The sequence below is a fragment of the Macrobrachium rosenbergii genome, chromosome 12 (genome assembly GCF_040412425.1).
Source record: "Macrobrachium rosenbergii isolate ZJJX-2024 chromosome 12, ASM4041242v1, whole genome shotgun sequence".
Taxonomy (NCBI): Eukaryota; Metazoa; Arthropoda; class Malacostraca; order Decapoda; family Palaemonidae; genus Macrobrachium; species Macrobrachium rosenbergii.
The window spans coordinates 104,915,787-104,922,513 of record NC_089752.1 but is presented as its reverse complement, the minus strand read 5'-3'; the positions used below and the strand labels follow the sequence as shown (position 1 = coordinate 104,922,513).

The window sequence follows — 6,727 nt, the reverse complement described above, 5'->3', positions numbered from 1 at the left end:
AATTAATTATTAAAGACCAGGTCTCAATTCGAATCTCCGTCAGCCAAGGCCCCTTCAATGAAAATACTTATATTGAGAGAACAGATCTGAGTCCAGTTTACCTTGCAAATAACACAAGCAATTTCAATTGCTTCAATGCAAATCCGCTTATATCAACACGGGCGCCTCATATTGATAAACCGACTGCCGACAACACCAGAAAGCCGCCGGTTGCCAAGTCTCCCATTTAACTCTATGCTTACGCTGGCTGGGAGTCAGTCTCCATCCGACTGATACCGAGTGCGGAACTCTACGACAAGGCGCTCGTGGTCTTTGAGAAACTTTGCGAGAGTTCTCGGACGAGATGAGAATTATATCTCGAGTGAGGAAACATTGTTTCTCCTCTGGGTGTACAGAGCCACTATGGGCATTCTGATAAACTAGCCTAATTGGGTGCTGATGTAACCTGTCATTTTTCTGAAGAAAACGTGGAATGATTAACTCTGGGAGTTTGGGTAATTTCTGAAAGTAAGTGGAGTCGTATGTCAATAATGATATTTGATTAGCTTTACACACACATTATATATATATATATATATATATATATATATATATATATATATATATATATATATATATATATATATATATATATATATATATATATATATGTATGTATGTATGTATATGTATGTATGTATGTATGTATAAATTCTTATATATATAATGTATATATGTATAAATTCTTTTATTGCTGGAATTTACTGTGAACCTGAATTGCAGGTGACATATTTAATAATTTCATATTTTGTGATCATTAATAAGATGCCTCGGATATGAATCACAAGTATTTATTACAAAAATGAAATATTTTACTATCTTAGATGTAACCGGTTATAATAGGTAAATCAACTTTATCTTATTATTATTATTATTATTATTATTATTATTATTATTATTATTATTATTATTATTATTATTATTATTATTATTAAGCCATTTAAACTGGAAATATATGAACGTAGTTTCAAGGTAACTCAAAAACCCAAAGACCCTACTCAAAAAAAAGTTCAAAATCAAATTGATGAACTGTATTTTGATAAAAATTGGTTTAACCGATATCAGCATGTCGCCACGTTGCTTTTATTTTGTCAGTTTAATTAGGTTTTCAAATCACATTCAACCGTGAAGCATTACTAACGTTAAATGTCGATCGATCCTATCGTAAGTAATTTAGTGGCATTTGTTTGTGTGAATGACATTCATCGATTTGTCAAAAATATACGTTAAATATGTTATACTGCATTTACGTTTTTTAATTCAGTATTTTGTACAGTGTATAAATTGCTTATATCAAGTAGACGTTATTTCCTATATTAAATAGCCTTCGCTATGAGTTAATTTAATTGAATTGTCATTTAGGTCCATCTTAACATTAATAAACTTCTATTTAAAACTGAAGTAACATAGTTAGGAGTTAAGTTACTTTAACTTACATTTAGATTTTTCTTAATATTAACTTTTGATTTAACTTGAATTCACCACCGCGTCACTAAGAGAATTTGTTTATGGTTTAATACACGACTTCAGAATGTCAACAATGCGGGCATCCCAAGTCGTAACATTTATCTCTGTCCTCTATAGGGGGATAATGCCGTCAGTGCACCTCATGTGGTGCACTGTAGGCTAAGTTAAGTATATCTTAGTTTAACCAGACCACTGAGCTGGTTAACAGCTCTCCTAGGGCTGGCCCGAAGGATTAGATTGATTTTACGTGGCTAAAAACCAACTGGTTACCTAGCAACGGGACCTACAGCTTATTGTGGAATCCGATCCACATTATGACGAGAAATGAATTTCTATCACCAGAAATAAATTCCTCTAATTCTTCATTGGCCGGTCGGAGAGTCGAACGCTGGGCCAACACCGTGCTAGCCGAAAGCTCTACCCACCCCACCAATGAAGAACTGCATACTTAAGGTTCTTTCCAGCGGGCCTTCAGCCAAAATAGCTGCAACCCTTTCCTTCCTTTTATTGCGTCTCCTTTCATATTCTCTTTCTTTCATCTGACTTTCCACCCTCCCCTAACAATTGATTCATAGTGCAACTGCGAGGTTTTCCTCCTGTTGCACCTTTCAACCCTTTTACTGTCAATTTCCATTTCAGCGCTGAATGATCTCATAGGTCCCAGTGTTTAACCTTTGGCCTAAATTCTATATTCGATTCAATTCAATTTATCTCTGTCGGTTGAATTCAGAAAATTTATTATACTTATTGAGATACTCGAGACAATGAAGACCTGTTCATATCTTAAGAGAGTTTTCCAGAGAATGAATTGCTCATGACTTCAGAGCTGAGCGTTTCTTGAGCATTTATACGGAAATTGTGATCTTTTCAAATTGCTTATTACTAAAGCAATCTTTTTCGTAATATTTTTTAAAACGTGTATAGGTCTGTATGTATTTAATGGAATGCATTATTTGTTATTTCGAAACATATTTCCCTTAATCAATTCATATACAGTATATTTAATTTAAATAAATTTATATGTATATATATACTATATACATAAAACGTGATATTCGCGTATGTCTTGATTATAAAACAAGTCAAGAAAAAAACCATAGTATTACCTACGATTTATTCTTAAACTATATGCATAATTTATATAAATATAAATATATATATATATATATATATATAATATATATATATACATACATATATATTATATATACATATACAAATCTATATTATACATACATATATACATATACATATGTTTTCATAAATATACACATATATACATGCATACATATATATATATATATATATATATATAATACAAGTACAAACATAATATATATATATATATATATATATATATATATATATATATATATATATATATATATATATATATATATATATATATATATATAAATAGTACGCCACTATATACATTCATATCATACTTAAAGTATGTGTTCTTGATACTTCCTACATTTACGAACACCTCGGCATTAACCAATCATTAATTCAACTCACATAAACCTTGTACGATGAATTTACTAAGTTTTTACACGGAACTGAAATAACAAAAAGGAAAACTTTGCAATAAAACCTGAAATTAATCAGAGTGACGCAACTTCTCCTGTCATAACCACAGCATCGCTTAATGGGGAGATTGATTGATGATTAGTTTTCAATTTTCCACTGTTTTAACACACAATCTTCCCTTTATGGTTGTTGTTATTGGTGTTACTCTTTTATGTGACATGTCTTTTTGTTACCAATTGGAGAAATGGCGGGTATTATTTATTGGCCTTTTTTTTCAGGCTTCGCGTACTCTCTCACAGGGCTGCCCAAATATACGTTATCATATATGATTAATTTTGCTCTAGCTTGTGGCTTGGTAACTGAAACTCTTACATGCATTTATATATATGCAATATATATATATATATATATATATATATATATATATATATATATATATATATACATATATATATATATACATTACCACAGGTGAAAAATAAGAAATTTATTTCCAAGTATTCACGAAGTATATACATAATCACAAATATATATACTACAAGAACAGTACTACATATATATGCATTTATATGTCGAGGTAGGAGTTTAAACTCATTTGGCAAAAATCACATAGACCTAGTACATTGCTGATAAACAGACCATACCCCACCTCAGATACACCTGACAGGTGTCATGGAGGCGGAGTTTGGAAACTCATTAACATTACTACCCTACTGTGTTTATCCACACCTGACCATATTTGTAAACACAGTACGAGGGTAGTAATGTTAATAGTTTCCAAACCTGCCTCCATGACACCTGTCAGGTGTGGATCTGAGGTGGGTATGGTCTGTTTATCAGCAATGTCCCCTAGAGTCTATTGTGATTTTTAGCCAAATGAGTTTTAAAGGCCAATCGACACCGACCTGAAAGGGGATATGTACGCTCTAACGGTTTGTTTTTCAGTACTGTTCTTGTAGTAAATGTCTTACACTCTGTATCAGTCCTTCGTGAATGGCAAATAAAGAAACGTCAGACCTACACCCTTTTTCATTTTTTCCCTGTATATGAATTTGATAATAATCATTTCATATATATAATTTATATTGCAGTAATATAAAAATATTTCATATTCACTGAACATGTATGTTATATAATATTATACATACCTCACCACATAAACCATTTATATATTTATATATACATGCAATATAGGAGAAAAATCATCGTAAAACAAGAATTCTCTTATATATTTGCATGCTCATATGGAATGTTCCTCATTACTATACGAGAATGCAGCAAAGTACGGTCCTAATTGTTTTTGTTAAGAAATGTCATAATAGTTGGAAATAACCTGATCCCACTTTTTCTTTTTCCTCCTCCTCTTTGCATTTCAAGGCCATATTTATATTGCAGTAATATTAAAAGTCTCACATTCAGATAATTATAGCATTAGCACTCCCATCACAAACCACATAAACCACTCTAAACAGGAGAAAAATATTCAAGATGTCTTCGGCGTCTTTGCATGCTCGGTGGAATGTTCCTCATTACGGTACGAGTGCCGGAATGTTCCGAGATGTTAAGCTGTCATTGTTGGAATAACCTGATTCCTCCTCCTCCTCCTCTCTCTCTCTCTCTCTCTCTCTCTCAAGGATCCAGATAATTAAATTACCTCCCATCAGCGACCCTAACTGGAAAAATTCAGATGTCTGATTTGCATAAATGCAAGTCAATTTCTGAGAAAAAAAAATACCCCATATCTCTCTCTCTCTCTCTCTCTCTCTCTCTCTCTCTCTCTCTCTCTCTCTCTCTCTCTCTCTCTCTCTCTCTCAATAAAAATTCTAAGTAATTTACTGGCAAATAGAAATGACTTATTCAAGGCCTCCGCTCTCTCTCTCTCTCTCTCTCTCTCTCTCTCTCTCTCTCTCTCTCTCTCTCTCTCTCTCTCTCTGTCAAAAAATACCGTAGATCTTCACTTGTTTTTCATCGACTCAAGAAATGTTTTTGAAACAGATGATAGTAGCTTGTTATATTTCAAATAAATTCAGTACATCAACACCTCTCTCTCTCTCTCTCTCTCTCTCTCTCTCTCTCTCTCTCTCTCTCTCTCTCTCTCTCTCTCTCTCTCTCTTTACCCTTAAAAAGTGGTATCACTGAGCCCCAACCACATCCATTACTCTGCCCCTAAATTAATTCAATTTTACTCCTAACTTCGGCCATATGAAGAGTGTCATCTAGACTCACTGGACCCAACTTCCCTTCAACTACGTAAAGAAGGAAAATCCGCAGCCCACTGATTCTTCCTTTATAGATGAAACGAGGAAATATAACTTCATTTCCCGACCTCATAACTGGGAACGAGGCGAGGCGGTTGATTTTTGTTCTTTTAAATTGCGCTCTTTTCCCAAATACATTCGTCCCTCGGTTTCGTTGTTCGCGGGATGAAAATATCCGGTTTTTTTTATTTATTTATTGGGTGCGGATATTTTAACATTACGGAAAGCTCTGACTTGCTTTTTGCGCTCGCTGTATTAATTTATGGTTGAATTCTTTTTTATTAAAGGCTAAACTGGAATAAAGACCGAGCGTTCTCACTGAAAAACTCTTTCCATGAAATGGTTACATTTTCATTCTTTGTGTATATATATGTATATACACATATATATACACATATACATGTATACATATATACTGTACATTATATATATATATATATATATATATGTACATATATATACACATATAAGCATATATACACACATATATACATATATATACATATATATACATATATATATATACATATGTGCATATATACAAACAAACATATATAAACATATATATACAAATATATATAATTAGACAAATCAATTCGGCTGACACAAAATATGAAAATTCTCTTTCTGCATGAACGTCGAAAAAAATCATACACATTTATGCCTGCAAAAAGTCAGCAAGAAAAACAAATGAAAAACGAAATGAATATTTACATTCCTCCCACAAAATCTCATAATTGAAATGAAAAAGTCGAATGTATTGCAACCAAAAAATAAAAATAAAAATCCATTTTCGCAGAAATGTGGTCAAAGAATGAAATGGATTTATTCCGGAAAATCAGATCAAAAAAGACAATAGAATATTTGTATCTTTTTCATAGTCATTAAATTCAAATTCTTCGTTACGAAGGCTCACTAACTTGTAAACTTTCTGATGCAAAAACAGGCACACTAACTAACGACTCTCCTGAGATAGAAATTGAATGTTGCAAATATTTTTTTTAAATAGGAAATATGAATGAATAACAATTCTGGAAATGTTACGTCTCAAAGATGTTCAAAATACTCCTTTAACATTTTATAGATACTGAATAAACTAAAAAAATTGCAATTATTTTTTCTTGACCTCACGTCTAAATTTAGTTTTGAAATGGTAATAAATATTCATTTCCTTTTAATACAATATAAAATGAACACTGATCTAGTCTTAATACAACAAATTATATGGAAATCTTCAGTTACTTCTAATACAACATGAACTATACTGGTTACTTGCTTTTTTGTGCTCGTTTATTGACTGAAGGTTATTTACTTAATTTTTTTATCAAAATACTACGCTAGAATCAAGAGTGAACGTTTTCTTTTGGAAAACTCTCCATGAAATGGTTTACTTTACAATCTTATCTCTTTGGTATGAAATTACATCACGT

The 6,727-nt window shown here is 31.9% G+C and overlaps 1 protein-coding gene across 1 annotated transcript in view; it reads left to right on the top strand.

Moving 5' to 3' along the window:
* The first annotated feature begins 256 nt into the window (after positions 1-256).
* Positions 257-6,727, top strand: part of LOC136843818 (carbonic anhydrase-related protein 10-like) — a 155,707-nt gene continuing 149,236 nt past the window's right edge. Inside the window, exon 1 of the mRNA XM_067112603.1 lies at positions 257-507. The gene's annotated coding sequence lies outside the window, so the exon portion shown is untranslated. The remainder of the gene's footprint in view (positions 508-6,727) is intronic.